This window comes from Nicotiana tomentosiformis, chromosome 11 (assembly GCF_000390325.3).
Source record: "Nicotiana tomentosiformis chromosome 11, ASM39032v3, whole genome shotgun sequence".
Classification (NCBI taxonomy): domain Eukaryota; kingdom Viridiplantae; phylum Streptophyta; class Magnoliopsida; order Solanales; family Solanaceae; genus Nicotiana; species Nicotiana tomentosiformis.
In genome coordinates, this window is record NC_090822.1 from 67564009 (window position 1) to 67582924 (window position 18916).

Consider the following 18916-nt stretch of genomic DNA (forward strand, 5'->3'; position numbering starts at 1 on the left):
AACCCGATATCATCAAAGTCAACTCCCAGTCAAACTTATGAACATTCCAAACCTTCAAATTTCCAACTTTCGCCCGATACCTCCTAGAAATATCCAAATGCAAATCCGGGAATACGCCCAAGTCCAAAATCACCATCCGAACCTAACGGAACCATCAAAACACTAATATGAGGTCAAGTACTAAAAAGTCAAACTTGGTCAACTCTTCCAACTTAAAGCTTCCTAGTTGAGAATCATTCTTTCAAATCAATTTCAATTAACCTGTAAACCAAAACTGACGATTCACACACGTCATAATACATCATACGATACTGCTCAAGACTTCAAATAGCTGAATGGAATACAAATGCTCAAAACAATCGGTTGGATCATTACATTCTCCCCCACTTAAACATACGTTCGGCGTCGAATGTACCAAGAGTCATTCCAAAGTCATCAAATCGCCATGTAACCTTACCATGCACATACCCGGTGGTGATCTCATGTCACCCCAATCCATGTAAGCCTGACAACACATCATAACTGGAGATCACTACTTTAACCTTAGTCCGTAAGCCTTAGAACCCAATTTCTAACATCTGGAATTCCTTACAAGACCCGAATCTCACATCTACGCACTGTATATGTCTGAACATGTTGTATCAAATCATAATCATAACCCAATATGTAATCACATGATATAACACATAACTCGCATACTCGTATCAATAATTCCCGATCACAATAGTTTCTCAAAACAAACCTGATACCGGTAGTAAACCTCATATTAAATAAAACATCGTTCAAAACCTTTGTACACTACCGATGATGAAAGAAACACGCAAAAACTCATAACCACTGATCAGATCGACAAGTCATAGATCTCTCTTACTCGTCCGACTAGAACCAAAGCCAAATTCTTAGTCGACTTTCCATATTATTCTTTCAAACATAGCGTAATCAAATCCAATAGTATCCATTCTAGGTCCAATGACCTTATCTAATCAAACACAACTATTCTATTGATATGCCACACCAATACAACCTAAAGTCACAACCGTGCAGTCTGTGCACCAACATGCAACACTTCAAATGTATTCAAACATGGAAAATGACTCAAATGAGAGAATCGTCCCACAAAGTCAACAATTTCCACTACAAACGCAATGCTACGAACCCATCGCACATAGTATAACCAAGAAACATGAACTATCACAAAAGGATCATATCCCAACACAACCCATCTGCAATGCATGACCCTATCCAAACACTGGTCCATATGAAATACCTCAAGTCAAATGCTCAAAATCAACAACCAGGCGCAATTTGACATCAAGTACACGAAGAGCATGACCATAACCATAGAGAAGAAAATAACACAATATACCACAACTCGGAAAGACCATAACCAAGGCGCAATCAACCATTCCATACCCCAATCACCATCTCGCTCGAAATGTGCTATAAAGCCCAAACAGAACTGCACCATGTGTGCATATAACCAACGAATCACAACCTCTCGTAGCATGGAAGAGTAACACATAGAACATATCAGATACGAATAAAATTAATTCTAACCGAATGGCACATCCCTCAACAATAGCAGTACAGAGTCAACAAATCCGACCCAGTATCGAATATACATCCTCATAGGGCCTACCAATGGGCCCCCAAATCAATACCAGTCATCCCCGAATGGACAAATAGCCCTCCAAAATTCCACAATGACCTAACCATAACACGTAGAACTATCTGTCTAACTTTGGCCACATCTTCGCAGTCCGCAACCCCGAAACAATATGCTTCTAAGAACTCCCAGTCTCCAAATCTAAAGAACACATAAATCACCATAGTTGATCTTAACTCCACCACTCGAAAGACTAACACATCTCTATTAATTCCCCTCGCCACATGGCAAAATTTTGAATATCAGTTGTCAATCAACCAGGCGAGTACCGCAATACCAATGAAGTATCCGAAGTCAGAACACAATGCTCCTTCTGAAATATGCACCCTTCTCAGTCAATATCATGTAGTAATAGCATTCATCTAATCACCTGAAACCGTCCATGTTGTCTAAAATTGACGACCTTCCCTCCAAAACTGAACCACCACCTTGTACATGCAAATCTCAATCCCACAGGACGTACCGCATCTATCATGCCATCATGTGAAAAGCACGAGAATCTCATTATCAACTCCTAGTCACAAGCAGAATACATACCCGATCAGTTAGAAACCTTCCACTTGATCCCATCTAGGAGAAAATCACAATACGCAACATGCTCCTCATGTCTGTATGAAATATCCATCTCAAACCGTGGTAGAACCATCGAGAACTCTTCGAAACCCATTTGCATATAACCAAGCCATCAGAACTAAATCTCTCTAACTCCACCAAGCCACACATGTCGCCAAACCCAAGAGTATTGCCACAAGATAATTGTAGAGACTCACCACATCATAAGTACCCAAAGAATCGATCATATCTATTACTGTGTTAATCCAACCTACTACCAAGATGTCCTATTTCTCTGAGTTCCTTTCGAATTTCCCTCAATTTGACACTTCTCCTTGCCATAACACTACGATCCTTACCCAAAGCTCGCCATAAGAGATCCTAGCATAAAACCACACCATCCTAAGTCCCATAAGCCACCGCATTCCCTTGTTAGCACCCCAAAGTACCACAATCGAGACACCCACTCTGAAAAGACCTTATATGAATCTAAAATTGTTTCCTTCACCTTCCTGATACTAAAATGTAGAATCCATAATGATATACAAATACCGCGAGTCTCGACACCATCTAATGTAAATCTCAGATTCTAGCCATACACAAATCCAAAAAATTCTCAAGTGCTACATACAAATCCTGAATCTATTAGAACATTCTCGAGAGTCATCCACTCTACTCAAATCTCAATTACAGCGCCCAAGCAGACCAAAAAAGTTGTTCCCCATTAGCACAACAACACCCAAGAAAGTAACCCTGTCTTAATGCAACCGAGTAAATTCCTACTATATGCGCACTATATCCGTCACAAATAAAAACTCAAATCATCCCACGATTTCCATATACCCATATAGAGTAATATATCCCATATCCATAAATTCCCTTACTCGAGTCATCTTCGATCTCAACCTCTACAAGTTACAACTGATCCACAAGTATGCCTCAGACCAAAACTAATATTTAACACATAACCATGCAATAAAATCGTCGATAGCAGGCTCCCTCACTTGGCTCAAAGCCAAAGATCAAAGCACCCGATAACTCACAATACACATACTCTATTACTGCCATAATACCACGGCGAGATTCAACTAAATTCTTCACAAGCTCATGCAACACCAACCATAAAATAACTCAAATCATCCGATAAGCTCGCATTCATCGTCGTGATAGTCAGGTCAACCTCCTCAAGTAATCCAAACCAAATCGTAACACACATAACCCACTGGTAGCAAAATAACTCTCCACACAACCAGCATAAGGGTCACACATCCGTAGATTACCTTGCAGGTGATAACCCACCTACTTAGCCTCAAACTGACATCTCTCTATCCCCTTTCACAACCACAACTATTACATAATCACTTAATCTTCCTGAATCTGAACTCATCAACAAGAAATGAAAATCTACTTCGTTCCATAAATGAAATAACAAAAAAACAAATCCCTCAAAACACTCATAACTTAAGATTGTATAACGCATCCACAGAAATCGAGCACTCATAGTCATTTCACATCCCAAGAAAATTCTTCTTGTCATATTCAAACCATATGAACACATCCTGCAGTCACATTATACTCATCATATAGCCATCCAACCACTCACCGAGCCATAAGTTTTGCTCCCAAGGATACTACCGAACATATAAGTCCAAAAGCACATGCTCACCCAACTGAAACTACCGAGCCTAAGTTGCGGTCTAAACCTGGCCTCATGTCCTCCAGACTAGCCCATCGCCAAAACACAGAAAACATATCTCGCACCTTCTCCATGGAATCCACAAGTCGTCGATGTACAGCTGATACCGAGTGCTCACATGTGCATACGAGTGAGTGGAAGGAATTCAAAGATATACACTTCAAGCTGAATCAATGTCGCATGATAAGAAAAGAAATATGGAAAGTTTATCCTAAATGGCATGTAGTCTCTCAAAGATAGGTATGGACGTCATCATACTAATCCACAAGACTCTACTAGACATTTGCTCATGACTCGTAGAACCTATTAACCTAGAGCTATAATACCAACTTGTTACAACCCAAAATCCAATTAGTCGTGATGACACCTAACCCAACCCACTAGGTAAGCCAATTTAACAATAATCCAATTTCAAATGAGATTTACTGAGAAAATAATGATGAAATAACTGAACATTTATGCAACAACCCAAGTACTGGTAGTACAAATCATGAGCTTCTAAGATTTAGAGTTTTACAAAAATTGAAATGAAATAATTACCATATCTTTTTGGATTGTACATGAATAGTATTCAAATCTAAAGCTACCAAGGACAAGTGATAGCCATAACTGGAATGCGGGTACATCTTCAATGCCAGCTCCTGCCACAAACAGCAACAACAACTCCAAGATCTGCACGCAAGGTGCAGAAGTGTAGTATGAGTACAATCGATCCCATATACTCAATAAGAGTCCTAACTAACCCCAGCGAGGTAAAAGAAGCAAGAATTATAGATGATACTCACTAATACCTGTGCAGTTCATAATTTCAACAAGTATAGAAAAGATACATGATCTAAACAGGAAATCTCAGGTAAGACCGCTTTGATGCTCACAATTCTTTGTCTTAAAGAGTTCTTCTCAATCAACAATACATCATTTAAGGAAGATATGCAAGTAAAATCAGGTAAACAGTCGAGGAAATTTCAAGTAAAGATGAAATACAATAACCAAATATCAGTTCGTTGTGGGCGCAACCCGATCTAATAACAGTAACCACCTCTCCCATCAACCAAAAACCCGTTGGTTTCTCATAATCCGCGGGTACACCATCAAGAGAGAAACATGAGAGGGTGACCCTAGGGGGATGAATCTGTATCCACACGTTGTACGGACAACTCACGTATTGTACAGACAACTCATGTGCTATAATATCAATATCTACATCCTTACGGATAACTCACATATTGCACGGACAACTCACGTGCTAATAATATCAATCTGCATGGACAATTCACGTGTTGCACGGACAACTCACGTGCTAATATCACAATCCATCCGGCAAGGTCACAAGCACAATATCATAATCCAACCGACATTGTCACAAGCATAATAACACAATCTGCTCGGCGTGGTCACATGCATATCAACACAATCCGTTCGGCGTGGTCATAAGCATCCAGTCCAAACCTACATGTCATGACAAAAAATCCAATTAGTCGTGATGGCACCTAACCTAACCCGCTAGACAAGCTAATTTAACAATAATCCAATTTTAAATAAGATTTACTGAGAAAATAAGGATGAAATAACTGAACTTTTTTCAACAACCCAAGGATTAGTAGTACAAATTATGAGCTTCTAAGATTTAGAGTTTTACAAAAACTGAACTGAAATATTTACCACATCTGCTTGGATTGTACATGAACAATATTCAAATCTAAAGCAACCAAGGACAAGTGATATCCATAACTAGAATGTGGGTACATCTTCAATGCCAGCTCCTGCCACAAATAGCAACAACTCTAAAATCTGCACGCAAGGTGAAAAAATATAGTATGAGTACAACCGACCACATGTACTCAATAAGTATCCTAACTAACCTCGGCGAGGTAAAAGAAGCAAGAACTATAAATGATACTCACTAACACTTGTGTAGCTCATAATTTCAAGAAGTAAAGAATAGATACATGGTCTAAACAGGAAGTCTCAGGTAAGACCACTTTGATGCTCACAATTCTTTGTTTTAAAGAGTTCTTCTTAGTTAACAATCCAGCATATAAGGAAGATATGCAAGTAAAATCAGGTAAACAGTCGAGGAAATTTCAAGTAAAAATGAAATGCAATAACCAAATATCATTCAATTGCGGTGCGCAACCCGATCCAATAACAGTAACCAGCTCTCCCATCAACCAGAAACTTGTTAGTTTCTCATAATCCGTGTGTACACCATCAAGAGAGAAACATGAGAGGATGACCCTAGGGGATAGATCTGTATCCACATGCTGCACGGATAACGCACATGCTAATAATATGAAACACACGAACAACTCACGTGCTTCACGGACAACTCACATGCTATAATATTAATACGCATGTACAACTCATGTGTTGCACGGACAACTCACGTGCTAATATCACAATCCACCCGGCATGTTCACAGGCACAATATCATAATCCGCTTGGCATGGTCACAGGCATATCAACACAATCTGCCCGGCGTGGTCACAAGAATATCAACACAATCTGTCCGGTGTGGTCACAGGCATCCAGTCCAAATCATATCACACGGAAGAAAGTATACGAGAACACATGTATATGATGGATAAATACCAAATTTCATGCTCCTGGACTGGTATAATAACATGCTAAAGTGTAGGCATGTGCAATATATGCTATCGTAGCTCAAATCAGTAATTTATCACAAAAATAGAAATTACCAAGTTATTCAGGGAATTAGCCTCCTCGTAACCTCAAACATGGCAAAAATAGTTCACAACAATGATACAAATATAAGAAACATTGTAGCTTAAAGCTTAACAGTTAACTATAGGCATATCATAGCCTAAACACTACCACGAGCATGGATAAATACCCTAGTGCTCGCACATGGGCTCAAACCCCTCACATATGCGCACCCATAGCATGTAGCTATCACAAATAATTCGGGCAACTAGTGCCTTAACCAAGTTTAGATAAGACACTTACCTCAAACAAGCCAAGACAAATACCGAGCAAGCCAAATAACACTCTAGAAATGCCATCTTGCGCGTATCCACCTAAGAACGGCTCGAAACTAGCCATAAGTTACTCAAAAATATCAAATAATGCCTAAGAAAACAATCCCAAATGATAAAGGTCGAATCTTTACACATTTACACAAAGTCAACCAAAATGTTAAATCCTGGCTCGTATCTCGGAGCCTGACAAAACTTACAAAATCCGACAACACATTTAATTACGAGTCCAACCATACTAGTTTTACTCAAATCCGACTCCGAGTCGATGTTCAAAACTCAAAAATTCACATTATGAAATTTTAGACAAAACACTCCAAATTTCACTTTGAAATCATCAATCAAATGCCAAAAACGAAGATAGATTGATGAAATATAACCAAAACTGAGTATAGAACACTTACCCCAATCCATGTGGTTAACATCGCCTCCAAAATTGCCCAAATTTGAGCTCCCAACTCAAAATATGACCAAATGGACAAACCCTCGATATTAAATATTTTTGCCTAGTTATTCTATCTTGTTTGGTGTGCCAAACGATCCCGAAACTTTCTTTTGATGTCTCCAATGGATTCCTTGTAAACTTCCAATCAAGTCAGGCTTTTGAATCACTCCATTTGACCTTATAATGAAGGAGATATGTTGGTTTCAATACTTGAAAATAGTGTAGAGTTTTAAATAAGAATCCAGTGGCAATTTCGTAATTAATCTGAAATATTTTTAGCAACCCAATTCTTAGTAAAATAACCATAAATTCCTTATACAATGTCGAAACTTGATGATTCCAGTTCTATGTGTAGGCATATAAATTTTATTGGAATTAAATTCGTAAAATAATTGGGACTATATTTTAAAGATATAATAGTTCAAATAAATTTATTGGGCTAATATAATTGGATTAATTATAAGTCCAATACATATGGATTAAATAAATAAGTCCAAATTCATTGGGCTAGCCCATTTAATTGGGCTAAAGTGATGAGCTCACTTCATTAAGCCCAAATGTCATTTTTCTAGAGGCCCTGTTTGGTGCCACGTGTCAAATGATGTGGCATGCCATGTCAAACGAAAGAGCCAATAGGATCGTGCCATGTGTCAAAATGACAAAGCATGATAAGCCAAATTAAAAAGCCAATGAAACCGCGCCACATGTGCAAGTGACATGTTCTGGCCAATCAAATGCGGCCTTGTCACACTTCAATTTGATTGGTCGGAAAGAGTTTGTTCTTATCATAACTCTTCCCTCCCATAACTATAAATAGGGTTCTTCATAACCCAGAAAAGGAACCAGAAGTTATAACAAGAAGCAAGAGAGAGTTTGGATCAAACGCCGCAAATTTCTCTACAAGTTTCAAGCTTCAAGCAATCAAGTTCAAGTTCAAGAAATCAAGTTCAAGCTCAAGAACGAAGAACAAGTCAAGATTCAAGGAGCACGAGTTCAAATCAAAGTTCGTGCTAGTTGAATTCAAGATCATCGTTCGTGAAAACAAATATAGATTCAAGATCAAGCTCAAAGTCCCTTGAATTTATTTACTATTGGAAAGAAGAATCAGAGGATTCATAGAGATTGTACACTCAAATTATTTGAAATCAAATACTACGATTGTTGTGATATTTTTCAGTCTCGATTATTTTCTCGACTCAATTTATTGTCTACAAATTCTGGCATGCCCAGTGGGATAATATCTACCTCTCATATCAACTTTTCAATCATCAAAGTTCAAGAACATTGAAATGGCTTCAAAGAAAATCAACTCTGGTTCAACTTCGACCAAGGCTGCTAATTCCAAGTTCTATGTTGATGTGGAAAGCATCCTCGATGTTATCTTTGGAAGGTTTGGACCTGTTACGAGAAGCAAAGCAAGCTCGTTAGGACAATAAGCACCCCAAGTTTCGTCCGCATCAACCCCTATTTTCAAATCTTCATCCTCAAAAGGAGCAAGATCTTTCATAAACGCACCCGAAGGAGGAAGCGATGTTGCTTAAAAGATCAAGAAAACTCTTGCTCTGCTTGACCTCTCCGTATCCAAGCACTCTGCTATGAAGGAAGATGATGATGCTTCAAGTGATGGATCCTCCCCACTTACACCACATAGCGTGAGCCAATCAAGGATCAATTTGTGTGAAAATCCATGCTACTCTCCATCGTCCACGACAATCATACAAGCCATGGTGACAAATACTTCATCTGTGGAGGAGCAGTTGGCAAACTTGACAGAAGCAATCGTTGGCTTGACCAAGTGCATGCAAAATCAAGATGCTAGAATCGACAAGCTAACAGATAGGGTGGGAATCTTGATGGAAGAAGAATCCACCCATGCACCGGGCAAACTCCCAGAAGTTCAAGAGATTGATCCTCCCCCGCGACAAGTTGCATCCACTAAGGAAATTCCAGTCTCTTCGGAAGGGATGATTCCAATCAATTAACTAAAGGAGTTCATTGAAGGGTCTATAAAAAATAAATATGAAGTTGCTTCCAAGTCCTTCTTTTACCTACGCAAAGCCGTACACTTCAAGGATCGATATGTTGAAGATGTCTGCTGGCTATCAACCTCTAAAATTTCAACAGTTTGATGGCAAAGGAAATCCAAAGCAACATGTGGCGTACTTTGTTGAGACATGCAACAATGCTGGGACTTATGGAGATTACCTTGCCAAGTAGTTTGTCCGCTCATTAAAAGGAAATGCTTTTGATGGGTACATGGACCTTGAGGCTGGATTTGTTGAAAGGTAGGATCAACTAGAGTAAGAATTCCCCAATCACATTTATAGCACGAGATGTACTGTAAGTATGATAGAACTTACAAATACTCGTCAACGAAAGGGTGAACTAGTTATCGACTTTATCAATCGTTGGAGGAATGCAAGCCTCAACTGCAAAGACAGGCTTAGTGAAGCTTCAGGCATAGAGATGTGCATCCAAGGCATGCATTGGGGATTGCGCTACATCTTGCAAGGTATCAAGCCTAGCACATTTGAAGAACTTGCAACTCGTGCCCATGACATGGAATTGAGCATGGCCTCTGCTGGAAATGAAAGGCTGCCCATCTATGAACCTGGCAAGGGGAACGACAAGTAAGAAGTCAAGAAGTGGGGCAAGTTCGTACCCAAGCCTGAAAGCAAAGAAGCTATGAATGTCAACACATCACCTGTAAAGTTCACGACGAAGGTGAGCAAGAAGCAGAGTATGAAATCCACTTCTTTTCAAGATAAGCCAAGTGGAAAGTTGACTCTAAAAGAAATGCAAGAGAAAGAGTACCCATTTCTGGATTCTGATGTGCCAGCTATTTTTGAAGAACTCATCGAGTTAAATCTCATTGAGATTCCGGAGATGAAGTGACCAAATGAAGCTGGGAAAACAAATGTCCCAAATTACTGCAAATACCACCATCGACTTGTGAACCACCCTCTTGAGAAGTGCTTTGTTTTCAAGGACAAAGTTATGGACTTGGCTCGAGAAAAGAAGATCGTGCTTGAAGATGAGAAAGCAAGCGCAAATCAAGTCTTTATCACCTTTGGCTCATTCAGTCTGGATGAATTATATGGTTTTAAAGAAAGTAAAGATGAAGAATTACTGGAGAACGACAAAGCTAAAGTCAATCAGCCTGATGATGATGAGGGTTGGATGTTGGTGACTCTTTGTAGGCACCACAGAAGGAGCCCACGAAAAGAATCAGTAGAACAACTAGCAAGGAAAATGATGGTAAAAAGACCAAGGAGATCGAATCCGGTTAAGCACTTGAAGAAAGCAAAAGTGAAGGTGCACCACTCTAAAAAGCCATGAAATCCAGTGACCTTGGAGGAGTTTTTACCAAGTTGGTTCCGCATGAATATTTCCTATGGGGGTATCGATGCCTCTTGTTGCCATGCTGACGAAGGGGAAAAAAGAGTGATGACCTACCGTTGGCACCTTCTTCGGAAAAGCTCATCGAGTCCACTCCTCAAGAAGTTAATGCTTGTGAGGAAAAAGTCACATTCACAAATGACGATCTTCTGCTATGTGAGACTCTTCATAACCGCCCATTGTACCTGGTTGGCTATATGCGTGATGAAAGGGTAAATCGAATTTTGGTTGATGGAGGATCCTCAGTGAACATTTTGCCAATTCGCACTGTGAAAGAACTTGGTATTCCCATGAATGAACTCTCAGAAAGTCGTGTGATGATCCAAGGATTCAACCAGGAGGGGCAGAGAGCCATAGGCACGATCAGGCTGGAAATCATCATTGAAGATATGCAATCAAGTGCATGACTGCATGTGATCGATGCAAAGACTTCATACAACGTCTTGCTTGGAAAGCCTTGGATACATGAGAATAAAGTGGTTCCATCTACCTACCATCAATATTTGAAATACTACGAAGGTACAGTCAAGAAGAAGATAATTGCTGATGACGAGCCATTCACCGAGGCTGAGTCACACTTCGCCGATGCAAAGTTCTACTTGAAGAACCGCATTGTAAAGGAGCTAAAAGCTGATGATGTCATAAATGACAAGGATGACGAGTCCACGACTAAGAGAGCTGTGGTAGTTGCCGATAAAACCAAAGTTGTTGCTGAGAAGGTATACCCTAACCAAAATAAGTCTCATAAAGGGAACATTGTGTCTCACGGCAAGAAAGTAACTCCTCCGCTCCAATACGTCCCTAAAAAGAAGAAAGATGAAGGCGAATCATATAATCTCCAAACTAACATGCTAAAGGGGTTAACTCTTCTGGTCAAACGAATTGAGGCAGTAAAGTCGTCCTTAATACCGCTTGCAGGGTTTGTGGCCCAAAATCGTTTGCAGAATGCGGCACTCCCTATAAAGCGAATAGGTGAAGGTTTTGATCCTAACACTTACATGTTATTTGCAAAAGCTAGATACAATCCTAATGAGCCGTCAAAGTTAGGGAAGCTACCATCAGAAGCTATGACGAGACAACCGCGTGAAGGTTTGGGATACAAGCAACCGTCACTAGTGCGCATCTCCACAAGAAGGTCGAGCAGCAATTATATCACTGTAGAAGATGAATCTGCCGCTTCTAACAAGCCTTCTATCTTTGATCGACTTGAAAAATCAACTGTGAGGAATTCCGTGTTTGAGAGATTGGGTCCACTAAAGAAGGGGAACAAGTTCCAGAGAAATTTTCAAAGCATAAGAACACCCACTTCGCCCAAAATCCAGAAGATCTCTAAGGATTTCCAAAGTTTGATTCCTTCTAGAATGAGGCGACAAACAAAACTTGTGGTTTCATGCAAAGATGTACTGAAGGTAAAGCCATATATTATGGTCTATACTAAGGAACGTGACGAAGATTAAGAAAGTATGGTTTCTTCGTATCATGTTATTGTACAATGCAAGAATGGTGTTCCATCTTCAATGGAGGATAATGCAGAATTGGAGGATGTTTCACCGTGTTATCACATATCCTTCAACGATGGGGACCCTCAAGAAGATGAAGATGCAAAAGATGTTCCACCTGAACTTGAAGAAGGAGTGAAGACTACATTTGATGCCTTAAAAGAAGTTAACCTTGGCACCGATGAAGAACCAAGACCCACCTACCTAAATGCTTTACTAGAAGTGGATGAAGAAAGCACTTATATTGAGTTACTCAAGGAGTTCAGGGATGTCTTTGCTTGGATCTACAAAGAGATGTCTGGCTTGGACCCGAAAGTAGCAGTAGATCACCTTGCCGTCAAGAATGGTGCTCGCCGTGTTAAACAAGCCCAAAGGCGCTTTAGGCCGGACTTGGTTCCCTTGATTGAAACCAAAGTTAACAAATTCATCGAAGTTGGCTTTATTCGTGAAGTTAAATACCCACCATGGGTTTCAAGTATTGTCCCTGTAAGGAAGAAGAATGGCCAGATTCGAGTGTGCGTCGACTTCAGGGATCTCAACAATGCGTGTCCCAAAGATGAATTCCCACTTCCTATTCCAGAGCTGATGATCGATGCTACTACTGGGTATGAGGCAATGTCGTTTATGGATGGTTCGTCAGGCTATAACCATATTCGCATGGCACCAAAGGATGAAGAGCTTACTGCATTCCACACCCCCAAGGGTATTTATTGCTAGAGGGTAATGCCTTTTGGCTTGAAAAACGCTGGTGCTACTTATAAAAGGGCTATGAAGAATATTTTTGAAGACCTTCTACATAAAAATGTCGAATGCTATATAGACGACTTGGTGGTAAAATCAAGAAAGAGAGGCGACCACTTGAAAGACTTGAGAATGGTGTTTGAGTTGCTCCAGAGGTACCAACTTAGGATGAATCCATTGAAATGCGCCTTTAGAGTTACTTTCGGAAAGTTCCTTGGTTTCATTGTCCGACATCGAGGGATTGAAATTGATCAAGCCAAAGTAGATGCAATCTTGAAAATGCTTGAGCCTCGGGATATTCACGAATTGAAAAGTCTGCAAGGAAAGTTAGCGTACCTTAGGAGATTCATCTCAAACCTAGCTAGGAGGTACCAACCATTCAGTCGCCTTATGAAGAAAGGTGTCCCTTTCAAATGGGACCAAGCATGTAGCAATGCCTTTGAGAGCATTAAATCCTACTTGATGAAGCCTCTAGTTTTAGCAGCCCCTATACTTGGAAAGTCGTTGATACTATATATTTCAGCATAAGAAAGGTTTGTTGGAGCGTTGTTGGCCCAAGAAAATAGTGAGGGAAAAGAAAACTCTCTTTACTACTTGAGCAGGATGATGACACCAAACGAGCTGAATTATTCGCCAATTAAAAAGTTGTGTTTGGCGCTAGTCTTCTCAATTCAAAAGTTGAAGCACTATATTCAGGCTCATGTTGTTCGTCTTGTTTCTAAAGCAAATCCCATCAAGTTCGTGATGTCAAAACCTGTTCTTAGTGATCGACTAGTGAGATGGTATCTCCAATTTCAACAATTCGAGATTTTGTACATCTCTCATAAGGCTGTAAAAGGACATGCATTGGCAGACTTCTTGGCAGATCAACCTATACCCGATGATTGGGAGCTAACTGATGAACTGTGTGATAAGGACGCAATGGTCAATGAAGTTCAACCTCCATGGAAGATATACTTTGATGGTGTTGCACATCGTGGAGGAGCTAGTGCTGGTGTAGTATTTGTCACTTCTCAAGGTGAAGTTCTGCCCTACTCTTTTACGTTGACACAACTCTTCTCAAACAACACTGCTGAGTATCAAGCACGAATACTTGGGCTTGAAATGGCTGTCGAAATGAAGCAGTTGTAATTGCAAGTCTTTGGTGACTCTCAGTTGGTGATCAACCAGCTTTTAGGTAGTTACGAGGTCAAGAAACCTTAACTACGCCCATATCATGATTATGCTAAAACATTAATGGGATGGGTCGGTGACGTTACTATTTAACATGGGCCAAGGAAAGAAAACAAGAAGGTTGATGTTTTAGCTGCCCTAGCTTCATCGTTAACCCTACCTGATCAAGCACAAGTTACTGTCTGCAAAACATGGTTAGTATCGCCCCAAATGAGGTTGAAGGTGAAGGAAATAAACTCAAGCATCTTGTCGTTGTTTCTGAAGCTGAGAAAGAAGAATGGCGACAACCCATTATCGACTACTTAAGCTATGGGATACTTCCAGAAAATCCGAGGAGAAGGACTGAAATCCGTCGTCGTGCACCTCGCTTCCTTTACTACAAAGATACTCTATACATAAGGTCATTCGATGGAGTACTCTTGCGATGCTTAGGGGAAGAAGAAGCACTCCAAGCTTTGCAAGAGGCACATTTTGGGGTATGTGGGTCACACCAGTCTTGACCAAAGCTCCACTTCCATATATAAAAGATGGGATATTATTGGTCAGTGATGGTAAAAGATTGCTTAGACTACGCTCGAAGATGCAAGGCTTGTCAATTCCATGCGAATTTTATTCATCACTCTCCTGAAGTGTTGCACCCGACTGTTGCATCCTGGTCGTTTGACGCTTGGGGATTAGATGTTGTTGGACCACTGCCAAAGTCCTCTAGTGGGCACCTATACATCTTGGCTGCAACTGACTACTTCTCAAAATGGGCTGAAGTTGTTGCTCTTAAGGAAGTAAAGAAGGAAAATATTGCAAGTTTCATCCGAGTAAATATTATCTATCACTTTGGCATTCCTCGTTACATAATTACGGATAATGGCAAGCCGTTCGAAAATAGGTTGATGAACAAGATTTGTCAACTCTTTGGCTTCAAGAACATAACTCTTCTATGTACAATGTTGCCGCCAATGGTCTAGCCGGGGCATTCAACAAGACTCTATGCAACTTGTTAAAGAAAGTCATCTCCAAATCCAAACGGGATTGGCATGACCTTATGGAGGAAGCTCTGTGGGCATATAGGATAACTCACCTCACGCCAACACAAGCGACCCCTTATGCACTCATTTATGGAGTTGAAGCCGTCTTGCCACTCGAGCGTCAAATACCTTCATTACGATTGGCTATTCAAGAAGGGATCACTGATGAAGAAATTGCTCGACTTCGATTAGTAGAGTTGGAGGCTCGTGATGAGAAGAGGTTGGAAGCTCAACAGAGTCTTGAATGTTATCAAGCTTGATTGTCTCGCGCCTTCAATAAAAGAGTTCGCCCGAGATCCTTTCAAGTAGGAGATCAAGTCCTTGCCGTACAAAAACCCATGATTATTTCCCATAAACCTGTAGGGAAGTTCACTTCAAAATGGGATGGGCCATATGACGTACAAGAAACTTATTCAAGTAGGGCTTACAAGCTAGTTGATGCAGATGGCATGAGAATCTGCCCTATTATTGGCAAGTTTTTGAAGAAGTATTATCCTTGAAATTGCAACGCTCCTTGACACCTGAGCCTAAACTGCATGTTTCTACACTCCTAGCCCGCATGAGTCTAAACTATGTACGGCCCCCACAAAAAAAAAGTCTGCTAGGTTAAAAACCTCAAAAGAGGCGGCCTAGGAAAACGTTAGGACATATAAAAAAGAAGAAGAAAAAAATTAAAATAAAAAATAAAAAAAGAATAAAAATCACCCATTCTAAACTACGGTATGACTTGATCCTCTTTACCGAGGTACGTAGGCAGCTTAGAGTTTCATTCTGATTTCACTCGCATAAGTTCAAAAGATACATAATCCCCCAATTGTTGTCCGAATGAAGTACGATGGAAAGTAATCCATTCAATCAGCACTTGAAAATCAAGCTAAGATACCATTCTTCTGCTAAATTTTAGATCCCATTTGATTTAAAGGGAGCAAGCCGCTATGGCAAATTGGTGTCTTCAATAAAATGATTAATCTCTTTTAGGAGGCTGCCAAGCATTTGTATTGAAGTCCGGGGATTCGCTATGCCTTCATGTTCACCAAACATTCAAGTTTTTTTGGTGAGCCTTCGCGACGTTTCAAATTCAGTAAGACTTGAACCCAAGACATTTTGTGAGAATGAAGCTCTTGAATTTCAATTTCTAACAATTAAAAGGGTCTAACAATCTCAGGGCTTCCGCACCAATATACAAAAAACATTTGGTGAAGTCGCGCTAATTTGGAACTGTCGGCATATCAGAAACCCAAGTCGGCTTCAAACTATCATTTGAAACTATCCTTAAGGCATTAAATTTTATATTTTGGATATGTTTTAGATTTTGAAGTTTAGTTTCCAAAAAATCAAACGGTTCGTGATTTCGATATCCCTACTTCAAGATACAAAACTTCTAGCGAAGTTACGCAAATCTGAAATCGTCGGTGTGTCAAAATTTAGTATTGACTTCGAAATATTATCTGAATCTATCCTTAAGGAATTAAATTTTTTATTTTGGATATGTTATTATTTCAAAAGTTAAGTTTCCAATAGATCAAACGGTTTGTGATTTCGATGTTCCTACATCAAGATACCAAAGTTTTGGTGAAGTCATGCAAATCTGAAATCGTCGCCGCGTCAAAATTTAATATTGATTTCGAACTATTATCTGATACTTTCCTTAAGGCATTAAATCTTGAATTTTGGATATGTTATAGATTTGCAAGTATAGTTTTCAAAAAATCAAATGTTTCGTGATTTTGACTTTTCTACTCCAAGATATGATGTTTTTGGTGAGACTGCACAAATCTAAAATTTTCAACATGGTAGAATTTAAAGTTGGTTTCAAAACAAAATATATTATCTGGGCTGATTCTGAAGGTGTTTGATTTTAAGTTTTGGATATATTTTAGATATTGAAGTCTAATCTTCGAGAAATCAAACGGTTCATTATTTGGACTCTCCCACGACAAGTTATGAATCTTTTGTTACAAGCGCGTAAAACTGAAAATTATACGACTAAGATAAAAGTCGGACAATGTAAAGCAAAAGAGAAGCTGAAATATTTAAGCCCTCGAAGTCTTCAAGTTCGTCGGTATTCAAGTTGAAGTCTCCAAGTTGAAATCTTCAAGTCCGTCGGTCTTGAAGTTGAAGTCTCTATGTTCGCCACTCTTCAAGTTGAAATATTTAAGCCCTCCAAGTCTCCAAGTTGAAGTCTTCAAGTCCGTCAGTCTTCAAGTTGAAATCTCCAAGATGAAATCTTCAAGTCCGTCGGTCTTCAAGTTGAAGTCTCCACGTTCGCCACTCTTCAAGTTGAAATATTTAAGCCCTCCAAATCTTCAAGTTGAAGTCTTCAAGTCTGCTAATTTTTCAAGTTGAATTTTAAAAGTCAACCACTCTTCGAGTTGAAGTCTGCAAAGTCCGCCAAATCTTCAAAGTTTTCCAAGTGTTCAAGTCAATGTCGTCAAGTCGATGTCGTCTTCGAGTTGAAGCTTTATAACTTTTCAATCTTAAGGTGGACATATAAGTCCATTTGTACCTTAAGTTGTCCTATTCGTGGGTTTGTCCTTAAAAGGAACTATAATTTTTATTGAGAGTAATCTCTCCGTTAGTCGGGCCACATTGAAAGTAATCTCTCCAATAGTCGGGTCATTTTGAGAATAATCTCTCTAGTAGTCGGGCCACATTGAGAGTAATCTCTCCGGTAGTCGAGCCACACTGAGAGTAATCTCTCCGGTAGTCGGGCCACATTGAGAGTAATCTCTCTGATAGTCGGGTCATTTTTTAGAGTAATCTCTTTGGTAGTCGAGCCACATTAAGAGTAATCTCTCCGGTAGTCGGGGCCATATTGAGAGTAATCTCTCCGGTAGTCGATCCACAATGAGAGTAATCTCTTTGATATTCGGGTAGAGATGAGTACTCATCCCCTCACACCCTATGATTGCCTTCTTCATGCGTGGATCATCTTTTTAAACAAGAACATATCATTCTTGTTTGACCTAAAAAAAAAAAAAAAAAGACAGAAAAGGGAAAACGCAGAAAAAAGAAAATTCACCTGTCAACGACGGTTTGGCTTGAGCACAATGCGAATTGATACCGCAATTAAAAGAGGATGATGCTTTATATAGAAAGCAAAGGTCTATATTGACCCAGGGTTGTTTCGATGTGGGATATGTTATTTGCAGGCAGTCTCCTAATTGAGATGGGTAATGAACGATGGTTGTGCACGTAATCATCGATATGCGGCTGGCGTAGAGTTCTCTTTTGCATAGGATAAGGAATTCTACATGCTCTTTATTTCCAGGTAGTGACAAATAGTGAAAAGAAAGTATGCCGTTTGTAAACCTATGATATTTTCTTGGACAATGAAATATTTGCTCGGTTTTTGTTCAAAAGAAAAAATGAATTAGAGAAAGGCAAATTCAAATGGAAAGTCAAGAACGTATGACATTTTAGTCATCCACGTGTGTCATGACAAAAAGAAACAAGTTGCTACTTTCCAATTGGCTTCGAGACTATCTAATCAAGCATGTAGTCTCCTAATGCTTCATTGATCATATGCAAAATGTTTTTGACGTCACAAACACGTTAACTTCCAAAATGTTAAAGGTTGAAGTTTGGTGGCTTCGGGCAATCAGTTTGATAAGCAAATTGCAACTGGCTCGCTGTCGAGTATATATACTTCTAGCCTAATCTTCAAAACTTCAAAAAAAAAATTGTAGGCATATAAATTTTATTGGAATTAAATTTATAAAATAAT

The 18916-nt window shown here is 39.6% G+C and overlaps 1 long non-coding RNA gene across 2 annotated transcripts; it reads right to left on the minus strand.

The window, feature by feature from the left end:
• Positions 1 to 4401: 4401 nt before the first annotated feature.
• LOC117274900 (uncharacterized) lies at positions 4402 to 18551 on the minus strand. 2 transcript variants are annotated; one of them, XR_011412262.1, is made up of 3 exons: positions 18212 to 18551; positions 5577 to 5705; positions 4402 to 5363 (listed from the first exon to the last, which is right to left on the minus strand). It is a non-coding gene; the product is annotated as an uncharacterized lncRNA (long non-coding RNA). The 2 variants fall into 2 exon arrangements; XR_004505057.2 differs by lacking the exons at positions 4402 to 5363; positions 5577 to 5705 and adding an exon at positions 17086 to 17568.
• Between the last annotated feature and the right edge of the window lie 365 nt (positions 18552 to 18916).